The following is a 12,011-nucleotide window of genomic DNA, read 5'->3' as shown; positions in this document are numbered from 1 at the left end:
GTATTCGGGTGGAGGTGGGTTTACAGCACAATTACATTTATGGGCTATAACCCAAACTGTATTATGAAAGTTAATATAATGTCCCTAACTTGTTTTTTTATCTGTATGTACCTCTTTCTCTACCAATATAATTCCAGGGATGTACATCTCCAGGTTTATTTAAACACTTTTCAGCTGCTGTTCCATGTTTTGTTTATCAGAGTGCATGTTTACAATCCATATATGACGGCAGGTAATACACACGAATTTAAGACGGTCTTCTTATGGAACATTGATTTTCTTTACTAACTTCAAGAAGGGACACTGCCCATGATATTATTAGTTCATGGTACATTCTCTGTGTGATTTGTTAACTATTTATTGTTACGAGCAAAAATTATTTAAAAACTCCCAAATGTGTCAATGCTTGGGTTGTCTCCTGTCCTGGGTTTCCCCGAATCGGCATCTTGTTGAGGTGCCTGTCCTGAACATTAGAAGTCAGAGCTTTTGTCAGTTGTGTAATAATACACCACTGAAGACAATGTATTCACATATAGTCCACCCATCTTTTAGTATTGTGAGATGTTCTTCTTCCCATGATATGTCCCATTGTTGTTGTACCTCAATGGTGGCAACCCTAACCAATGCTGCAAAGGGGACATGGGTCTCAGTGCGCATTGGACATTCCCTGCCGTCCAAGTCTAAATATCGCGCGCACAATGCCTTGTGTGTGATCGTGCCTGGCCCTGCCAAGCCACGTTTAGAAACGTGCTCTGCAGGTCGAGACACGTCTTTTGGAAGCACAACAGCTGGGATGAATGCCGTACCACGTGGCATTGCCTTCCCGACGTTCGCTGCTCTTGCCACCCACCCGCTGCCCTCTCTCTCTCTCTGCACATGGTCACGCACACGCACACATGCTTATGCACTCACTCACACACGCGGACAAAACCAAACCCCCCCCCACCATCCAACACACACACATGGACGCTTTGCCACGGATGCCCCCAATAACCTCAGCAGTCTGGCAAAGTCGCATTTTTAAGACTGCGCAAGCAGAATTTTCATTTAAAGTTTGTGTCTGTCCAGCTCACACACGATTGGCCCGATCATAAATCGCACGTTTTTTTTGCCCTATTGTAAATACAGGGCCTGCACGTGTTTACACCAATCACAAGCGCTTTAATTCACATCGCCCGATGTAATGGGGCTCGGGTTCCCTGGGGCAAGGCTGGCTGTGGGGGAGTGGCTGCGGTGGTGGCTAATAGGGCTTAAGGGGTGGCAACATTTGGCAGAGTAATGGAAAACGGCACGTTAGTTAGTGGTGGGGGGGGGGGCAGTTTTTCTTAAATTATTTCCATCACAAGTTTCATGCGGCAGCATTCATCGATTATATTTTCGACGTTACCACAATGCGCCGACAGAATGTAAAGAGTCTTTCGATTGTACGACGCTCTTGAGAAAGGAGGGGCAAGGCTCGATCTTTTAGGGTCGCTTTGAAGAACTCGGGAATTGCCCTATAAATGTCATCAGTGGTAATAATAAAGCGGGGAAACGCGTATTTAAAAACTAAATAAATTGCCTTTCTTGGATAAATAGTGGAACGCCCAATGGCGTTCGGATGATTGCGTGCAAATAAACCCGGGGGATCAATGCAATTTTTTTTAACACGGCGGTAGTTTTAGCCACTTCGTGCGCGTGGTGGAATAGTGTGCGTCCATTTCACGACGACTTGCCAGTGGCAAAATTAACGGACGAGCGATAAACGCAAACACACACACACACAATGCACCACTGACACACACACAATGCACCACTGACACACACACACAAAAACCCTAAACTGCCGTCTGGTTAACAAAATGTATTCAGTGTATAGGAGCTCAGTCCACACAAAGAGCTCAATGAAAACAAACAAAGCCTCTGTGTAATGAGCTGTAAGGCTGTAAGCGAATCGCTTAAATGGCGGATGGGTGGCCGGAGTGGTGGTGATGGTGGGGGCTTTGAGCAGCATGTGCTGATTTTGCTCTGTGACCCAGCTTCGGTCCCGGACCCAGGCTTTCTCTCTCTGTGTGTGTGTGTGACGACGCTAGCAATGCAGGCGCCAGATTATCCTAACGAGCGCATCGCTCCCAGTTTGGGGTGGGGGGTTTGCTGTTACTTTGGCTGCCTCATGGAATTGTGAAGGTTTCTGTGACCAGTCAAGTAAATTGTATTGTTTTGCTTTGATACGTGGCACCTTGCGTTGCGTGGCACAAATCTGCCACCCAAAGCGTCCATCACATTAATACTGAAACATAAACAGTTACTTTACCGAAAGAACCACAGAACAAACAGTGCTGTGTTGGCAATGGTTAGCTATACATGTGCATCCCTGAGTCGATCTACTGTTGGATCAGGGCCTTCCACAGCTGTGCGGGGCTTGGGAGTTAATTGACCATACTTCACCATGTTGGTCAGTGGCAGGTTGGGGAAGAAGGGAGGGGAGGACCAGTTCTGATGTCGCTCACCACTGATGCTAGCCATGGCTGGGAATTGAACTCAGGCCACCAGGTCAATAGTGCGATGTGCTAACCACTGTATCACTGCTCCTCCACAATCTACCATACTGAAATGTATATTCTTCCTCGTACTGCTTGAAATTATAACTCTACCCCACTCGTTTATGACGTTAAATGCAATAAACATGTTAGTTCTTATCAGCTATGCTATAATTAGTGCTTTTAGTAGATGGTCAAGTTCATCATAGGCCTTTGGGTCTGTGCCCAGGAACTGTGATTAATTAACATATACGTAATGAATTAAGTGTCAGTAAAATCTGTGCAATCAATCTGTATGCGAGTGTATGATATACGTGTTTTCCTGCAACGTTATCAATTTTACTCTTCTCCGATTCAATATTTGTTTCATTTTATCCACCTAAATTATACCTATGAGGCATGGAAACAGTAGGGAAGAGGCCTTGATCCAGCAGTGCATAGACAATGGATAATGATGATGGAATTACGCGATGTAACAATCAAAAATAAATAACGCATTGCACATAAAACATTAAACTCAGTATACCGTGTCTAAATTCATGACGATGGAACACGTCATGGTTAATTTAACTTTCCAGGACATCATTTTTTTATTTTGTAAACTTATTACCGCAGCAACGCAATTGGTGCCCCAGTTAAGTTACTAAAGGCCCGCGTGAATTCACTGACATTTACACTTCCGTCAATGCTAAGCCTCATTCTTAACTCAAACCTTCTTCGTGTAACGTGTGATATGATTACAGAGGATTAAACAAATCCAGATAATAACTCTGCCGGATAATGGTATACAAAGGCACGCCGTATATTCTGCCCCTGTGCGTTATACAATTGAAAATCCACAATTATCAGATCACGCAGCTGCGCTGTCAGTTTTTTTTATTCCTTCTCAAGCCGTCAGTTTACAAGCCGCAGTGGTTTCACGGCGAAATGATAACACGCTTGCCTCCGAGGCTAAAGCCGATCTTGGCCCTCACTTGAAGTAATGCTACAGGTGTCTGTCGCCTTCTGCGATGAAGCGCACAGTCCTTTGAAGGAACAACAACAGCAACAACAACAGCAACAAAAAACACCCTCCACTTCACTTAAAACTCGTGGCGTTCCGAGTACTGAGACAGCGCGGCTGCCACGGCAAATTAGAGGAGTTGTGGATGAGAGCAAATGGAGAGCGCCGTTTCACACGAGCTCCCATCAACCTCTCCGCACTCAAAACAAATCCATCGATTCGAGCGCTCAGTTCAGCATCTCACAGTCATGTGCCGAACACCCCAAATCCCATCCCACCCCCCCGCCCGCAAATACGGAATTTGAATGGCATTTAACATAAAGAAAAAAATAACCCGTAAAAACTAAGTTTTTCACTATAAATCCTTTATATGCGTGGCATCGGTTTTATTTTATTATTCATTTATGTTTTTCTTGAGTAAGAGTTTCATTTTTATCACATTGGTATTTTAAATTACATTTTTTTTTTCCTAAAAAGTGAAAAATTTAGGAAACATTTTTCACGAAAATAAATTGTCACGCACAATGAGTCTGTGTGCAAAATGTCAGCTCGATTGGATCACGGGAAGTGGGTTAAAAAACTACCGAAAGATTTGCACGGTCGTAAGCGCGCAAGCAAGTAAGCAAGTGAACTTAATATAAAGGATTTAATAAAGGATTTTAAAAAAACCTGGAACAACAAAAATGTATATCTCGTGGACAATGAGCTCGTTTTGTGGAGGTGTGCCGCGTCGCAGTGCCGGGTCGTCGTCAGAGGCACGGCGTGAACGATCCGTCGCTCTGACAAGGCGAGGGGGGGACCGAGGCACGAAGAAACGATCAGCCGGTGCGTGTTGTGACTGCACCGCGTGTCCACGGAACAGTGGCGCTGTAATTAGGGAGGCGTGTCCTGAGATAAGGAAAAATTGCTCCTTGCGTGGCAGCAATGCCACTGCTGCCGCCGCTTGCTGTTACCGCCGAGGCGATAAGAGGTCTCAAGTGGCACCTTCCTGAGTGATTTGCCATGAGCAGAGAAGGTCATGACGGGCAGGAATCCCGCCCACACTCCAACGACCCCAAACTCTTCAGTTCTCCACCCCAAACCTCACCCCCCCCCCCGCGCGTCTCTCCCGCAGGGTCAAGACTCAGAGTCGTGCGAGATTCTCACGCTCTGACTGCGACTTGCATTTCGCTAAAAATACTCCAGAGAGAGAGAGAGAGCCAGGTGGAGGGGAGGTGGGAGTAGGAGGGGGAAGAGCCTCTAAGGGAAGCTCACCCGGGGAATGCAGACCATCCACGCACGAATCAAGCACCCGTCCAATGCCGTAGAAAGTAAACATTGCCGAACGATGAAAACTTTTCTCCGAACGAGTTTCATTTTTTTTGGTTTGTTATTAATTTGCATTCGGGCTAAACAGAAACTGGCAGACTAACCGAGTCGTCTTTTTTCTGGATTGGCATTTGGCCCAAGAATGTTTGGTGCACCAAACCCACCAGCATCTGCACATCTGCAATGGTAAACAGCATTAATAAGATGGCTTATTGCTTATCCTGGATACAAAGTGGGTTTCTGAGCCTTTGAGCAAACAGCATGATGCTTAAGACAGCACGAGAGAGAGAGACCTTGACATTTTTTTTACAACTAACAGCTGCGTGTAGGCTTATGAGATAATACAGCAGAGCCAATTGATTTCCACTCACATAATCACTCTCAATTAGGTCATTCCGATACAATTGATTACAGGGTTAATGATTAAGACCCATTCACTTGGCTTAAACCTAAGTAGCTAAACAGGTTTTTTTTATTTTGGTCATCTGGCCAAAAGTATGCAAGGTTTTAGATCTATTGCTTTTACTTGAGAAGTAATCTGCCAGCTGGTAGACTACAGTGCTAGTTTACACAGGCCACGTAAGAGTTAACTCTTCACAATGAGATGTGCAATTTAAGGTGTTAATCCTCCTTTATGCAAATGTATATACTCCCCTCCTATGTTGGTCAGAAGGGTGTTCTTGGAGATGTGGGGGGGGTGAGATAACCACATTTACCCCACTATATGAAAATCCATCAATTGACTTGCATCAACGTGCCAGTCCTACTGCTGGGTGGGCAAAGGTAGCAGTTGCTCTAGAAACCTACATTGACCTGGGATTGAACCCAGCTCCTCCAGCTTACAAGGTCCATGTGTTCGAAGTGACATTACAATGGCTCTGTGTGTGTGTACTGTCAGAAGTGATTGTTTTTGCATGTAAAATACTGTAGCATTCTCCATATGCGAGTTTATTTTACAAACAAACCCAACAGCACTGCCTCATTATTATACCACATTCTTTAGCGCAGGACTGCACTCCACGAAACACTGGATGTATTTTCTTATGACAAGAGATTTGAAAGAAAAAAAACTATCAAGATTGTAATAAAATTGACACCAACATAAATTACGCTTCGATTAGCAAGTAAATTATTTTCCTAAGTGCTCACGTAAACCCTTGCTGCCGTGGCTTGATTGATGTTTGTCAATTGGCATTAGTGCTATTGGCCACACTCCACCCTGGGAGGGGCACGGCTCAATATGTTGTAAATCAATGTTCCAAAGGGGGCTTTTATTTCACTCAAGACTCCAACCCAGCCTGGGCCCAGCTGTGAAAACACTCAAGGGGCGGACTCTACCCTCTGGGTTGAAGTGGCAGACCTATCATATTTTGGTATTTTTCTTTTATTTCCATATTACCTCTCTGTGATGATGGCTCGGGAACAGAGTGCCAGTGCTCCAGCATCGGGGCTCATCAGCCGTCGTACGGTTAGAGTTCAAACCCCAGCCTTGTGTGGGGGATGGCATGATGGGAACAAGAAGCAGCTTTCTCTCAAGGGGACCGACGGCTGGCCGGCTGGCTGCCTTCTCCCGCCCCCCCCCCCGTCTGAATACAATTCGCGGCACCCCAGATTGAAGATGCAGTGTTCACTATTGCCCACGTGACCTGATCACCGACAATGTGCCCCCCAATATTATCAGATGGCAGAAAAGCGAGCCTGGATCAGGGCTTGAGCTGGTGGCCACCATGCACAGGTTGCCATAAGGGGGCTGGCGAGCTCCGTGGTGGGCAGCAGAGGACGTTGGCAGCAAACATCCACGACTGCGTTCTACTTTCTATGCCCCCACGTCTTTGCTGTATACCCTCACCAACCGGCACTGACCAGCATGGCGAAGTATGGTCTCAAAAACTCCCATGGGCCGCACGTTCTGGGGAGCCCCCTTTATTTCAGCAGTGGATTGACAAATATGATTGTTACAAAGACAAACATCCCCAGTATAATTCTAGATTTGAAGCTTTCGTGACTGCAAGGATATTAATATCTCCCGTATCGCCTGTAATAGACTGTAGGAGCAAGCGCTGTTAGCGAACATCTATGAAGGCTGGCACGGTACACGAGGGGGTGGGTGGCCAGCACCACGCTGGACCGCCTTTGTACACCCTCACTACGCAATGCAGTTTGTTTCCCACTAAAGGAAAGCTTGCTTCCACAACTGACCCTACCCACTGGCTCCTGGCATGACATTTTCAGGTCTCGCTCCAGTCTGCAAAGCCTTGAATGCAAGAACGAGAAAATGCAAAGCATGATCATGAATTCCGTAACGCCTCCCCAACCCTGTCCTCGGAATTCTTAGTTTAGCAGCAATAACATTTCTATTCCTGAACTGCACATGGAGGTGGCGTCACACAAGAGAATAGACGAGGCGCATACTTGGCGAGTGACAGCGTGAGTTATTGATAGCAACACAAACCTTCAGCTTGCGTTTAATTAATATTCGATCATCTGTTCGAGATTTATCGCGACAGCGTGTCACCGAGACACGTGAAGAGAGATCATGCATCAATGCGTACAATGTTAAGTTGGAAAGTCTATCGAACTAGCTATGGATCTCCGGCCCCTCTATGTGCTGTAAAGAAGGGCCATTAACCGAAACGTCACCTATTTTATACTCCGTTTTAAGGCCACAGGCAGTATTATTAAGGAAAGGGGGAAAAAAATCGGTTGACAAGTGTAAAAAAGCATGCTCGGTTAAGCACGGTGCCAGGAGCCCCCTTTCATGTGCTGCTCACAGTTGGGGCCCCAACAAGTCTGCCCCCTGGCAGGGGGTCACATCCCGATGCCCCATCGATCACAATAGCGGGGCTGGGCACCACAGCAACCTCATCAAGGCAAACTCAAACCATTGGACCACGGCGTATCGCCACTGGTCCCGCTTCGATCGTTCACCGGCAAAGTTTCAGATATTCGCCAGGCCACTTCCTCTAGCCGCTCACTGGCTCACTCACCAACCCCCGACACGAATAGAAAAACGTTGCTCATCTACTCCCCCACCATGTGAAAGAAACAGACACCAATGCCATCTTGCAGTCACCGATCGAGCATCACACGCCTGCCGTGGCTATCCGTCGGCATTGTCATCTATGTCTCCGCTCAGTCTTTTTCACGATACCTTTATGGGTATCCGATTAGCACGTTGGGCTACGGTCGGTGCGCAAGAAGTTCAACATACACACAATAATCGTGATTTGATTATTTTTCTACCTACGTGACTTTACCGAAAGAACCAAAGAGTGTACACACAATATCTACACAGGGAAGCCCTCGCCACCCTTGCCCCCCGTTTTGTATGTATTCACCGTGTTAATGGACACATGCTGGATATGTTGATGCCCATCTGCGTGGTTGTGTGCGTATGTATCTGACGATCAATGTCTGTGTGTACTTGGGGTGCAAGCAAAACGCGTGGTTGGCACTGGAAAGCACGCTCAGTGCAATAATTGCCATCGCTTTAATCAGGTGAGTAGGTATCGGTGTCCATGGGACTCATCTCGACCACAACGGTTGCATAGGAATAGTTTACAGTGTATTCATAAGGACACATTTAGATGTAACTACTCTCCAATGGCTCTGCTCAAGAAGTGACACCGGGCATCGTGGTGAGGTTTGGTCAAATAACCTCCACGACCCACGTGGTGTGGATGAGACTCGCACGCAATATATTTACATTACAGCATTTGATATTTGGGTCAATAACTTAAACAAAAAATGCATAGCACACTGCAATAAGTTACTGCAAGCATCAACGATGTGCGTAACTATGTGTGCGTGGGTGTGTTTATCGGGTGTATATCACGATACGTACCTATTTTAGGCGACTGCTCATGCCTCGCAAAGGTAAAGTTTGTTGAATCATGCAACGTGCACTGTCGACGATTTGTTGAAAACTGCCGCAAGGCAATGCATGCTGTATAACGCATATAGGTTATGTACTGGTGGTGTTTCGCAACGTTGTTCTGAAATTCCAATGACTAAACAATTATGCATGTCTCTTTCACTTCCGATATAATAACTACCAAATGACTCACAGCCCTTTGTCAATCCACTGCTGGCTAAATATCTCCTCCACGGCATCCCCAGTCGTTGGGGTTGATTGGCCATACTTCACCAGTGTTAGGTGAGTGAATGGATAGGGGGGGCACATCACTCGACACTGATGTTAGCCGTGGCAGGGAATTGAACTCATGTGCTCGGGTTGAAAGCACAGTGCGCTGACGACCACCACCGATAACAACCACTCACTCCTCCCCCACGACATTGCCAATAACACTGCAGCGTTAAATAATCAAACACCAATTAAAACAATTACCGGGTAAAGTAACGTACTTACAATTCTGAACGACCGGATACACGAGGTGTTAGACTACGTGACACTTACCTGTGCCGGAAAGTTAACCCAAGGAAGCGTCACCCCGATTCTCGCCTTAAAACTCGTCTTGTTTGTCAAGGTCCCTTCTTGAGACGGTTTTGGCCAGTTCACTTACAGCATTTAGTCGTTTTTAGGAACAAATTAAATGCTACGAGTTAATCACGCGCTGATTAGCGTCATGAGCTCAGTGGTATTCATTGCTACGCGACGCTGGGAAATTGGCAACAGCAGTGGTGGTGGTGAGAGAGAGAATCGTACGACTCGACCCAAAGTTGAGATCCGGTTGAACCGGTCCAGCGTCTGTTTCACGGCGGGGGTGCTGGTTTTGCTTGTTGCTTAAATCTCAGTTCCTTCGGTGACGGTCATGTACGTGGCTACGTGGAAACTCGCGATTTGTAAGACGGCGAGCCAGTGACGGCAATGCCCTAAATTTATCGCCGTGGTTAACCCACTGCTGGATTAGAGCCTCCTTCTTGGACATCCGTGAAAAAGAGCTTCATTGCTCTTCGGATTCCTCCAGTCTAAATTCAGATTGTGGTCGATTCTGACTCGCTAATCCGTCGCCAGGACCTCTTCACGCTCCTGCGACGTAACGATCCAACCAGCACCCGCGCACGTGCTGATGTTATAGCTCCATCTCCACGACGGATGTCCCTGTCTGTCTGTCGGTCGGTCGTGTTCTATAAGCGGCATGCCTTGGCAGTCACTCGATCGCTATTTTGACCACCGGCCATCAACCCGTCCTGCCCAAGCCACACTTACATTTCATAACAATTGCGTGATGCTGCCACACCTGCGCATTTCTTCAGGACGTCTCTGTGTGTTTAGTTTCGTTGCTCTTGACCCGCATCCTCCGATTAGCACGGCTGGATACTTACGGTGCGAAAGAAGTTCAACATACACACACGTGTGTTCTCTAATCCAAGTGTTCCCTGCTTCTGTAGCTCAACGTAATCGCAAGCGTGCACCTCTCGCAAAGATCCGTGATTGAAGTTTAACTTATTTTCATTTGTACATTTTAAACATCATGGCACTGCAATTGGTGAGATATATTGCTGGCCTCGTAATGAATTACAATCTCGCGAACGAATAGCGACAACCGCATATTATTTGGTTCTTTCGGTAAAGTCACGTAGGTATTTTACCGAAAGATTCAAATCAAGATTGCATATTATTTGTACGGCGGTATTATTTGTTATAGGCTGTGCAGAACAACTACACGACTTTTCGATTTAAAGCTTTCGTGACTGCAGGGATTCATATTCTTAGTTCTTTCGGTAAAGTCACGTAGAAGGGAAATAATAAAAGAATACAAATATAAAACAATAAATATTCTCACGACGTTTCGACTGCAACACAAGCAATCATCATCAGGTGTCAAATCCACAGCAAGAAAATAAAAATAAAAATTGAAAAACAATTTCTTGCTGTGGATTTCACACCTGATGATGATTGCTTGTGAAAATTGTATAGTTTTAGTTTTATTATTTCCCTTCTACGTGACTTTGCCGAAAGAACCAAGAACAACCACTCCACTGTGAATAGTCACAAGTCTGACCACTGACACCCTATTGCCGAGCGAACCACCTTGCCAATGCAACCAACGCTCCTTAATTACACAAAGCTATCGCACACCATTGATCCGTCTTCCAACAGGCTTGTTAACCGAACGAAGTGAAACCCCATTGATAATATTAAATCAGCAAAAGGCTGACAGCACCTGCAACATTGCGTTGCATCCCCGCAATGTGCCATCGCTTTGTATGCACACATGTCAAGTGCCTCGTGTATTCAATGACACCACCATGGATGTGTGCTCTCTCGCACGCTCCACTGGCAGACGTGAGTCGCTCCCTTTACGCTTTGCCATTGAACCGAATGCGACAGATAAGCCGGCCCATCTGAGCATCTTTAAAACACACACACGAAACACTCGACAGAACTGTTTTTTTTTTAGCCGAGCCTATTCAAACCTCTCCAAGACATACACGAGGATAATCTATCCTATTAGAACATATACACAGGACCAGGCTTAATATATCCTATTGTAACATATACACAGCACCTATTATAAAATATACACAGCCCCAAGCATAGTATATCCTAGTAGAAACACATAGTACCATACATTACAATCAATAAAAAATGATGACGCCACTCACATCACGATGCCAAATCTCCCAGCGTGTGTGCAAGGATTGTTGTCTTGGCTGCAGATGTCCATCAAGTGGGCTATTGAGATGGTGGTGCTGCTCGCTGCTGCTGCTGAAGTTGATGGTGATGTTGGTGATGGGGCATCACTCAAGATGCCCCCCCACTATTTGCACGATTCCTCGGTGCGGAATTCTCAGCACCCCTTGAACTGCGGGCACTCAAGCAGCTGACGAAGAGGAGGTGACGACTTCCACAGCACAAACCCGGCCACTGCACCGCCAACAGGAGCAGCGGCATCCAAAACTTCGTTCGTTTCCTCTCGCAAGAGGAAGCGCTTAAAGCAGTCGGCGCTGGTTGGGGGGTGGTGGTTTATGATGATGATGGTGGTGGCGTGGGGGAGGAGGGTCGGATGATGTTTGGGGTGCCGAGCAGTGCTTTCATAGACGTGGTGATTGTGTGCGTCGTGCAGAGGATAAACCACGACATCTGCTGGCTGTGAACGCTTTTGCTTGCAAGTCAGTGAGTGAGCACTGGGTTTGTTGACGGCTGTCATTGGGAAAAGCTTGATGTTGAGCGTGTTGGCAAAGATCAGGAGGCGCCACGGTGGCTAGGAGATGTT

General features: G+C 46.4%; 1 protein-coding gene across 1 annotated transcript in view; it reads right to left on the bottom strand.

Annotated features, from left to right (window-relative positions):
• Nucleotides 1–11,445, bottom strand: part of LOC144942136 (uncharacterized) — a 70,618-nt gene extending 59,173 nt beyond the window's left edge. The window contains exon 1 of the mRNA XM_078868896.1: nucleotides 11,401–11,445. The gene's annotated coding sequence lies outside the window, so the exon portion shown is untranslated. The remainder of the gene's footprint in view (nucleotides 1–11,400) is intronic.
• Nucleotides 11,446–12,011: the final 566 nt, after the last annotated feature.

This window comes from Lampetra fluviatilis, chromosome 26 (assembly GCF_964198595.1).
Source record: "Lampetra fluviatilis chromosome 26, kcLamFluv1.1, whole genome shotgun sequence".
Taxonomy (NCBI): domain Eukaryota; kingdom Metazoa; phylum Chordata; class Hyperoartia; order Petromyzontiformes; family Petromyzontidae; genus Lampetra; species Lampetra fluviatilis.
The sequence above is the reverse complement of the archived record's forward strand: the minus strand, read 5'-3'. Positions and strand labels throughout refer to the sequence as shown.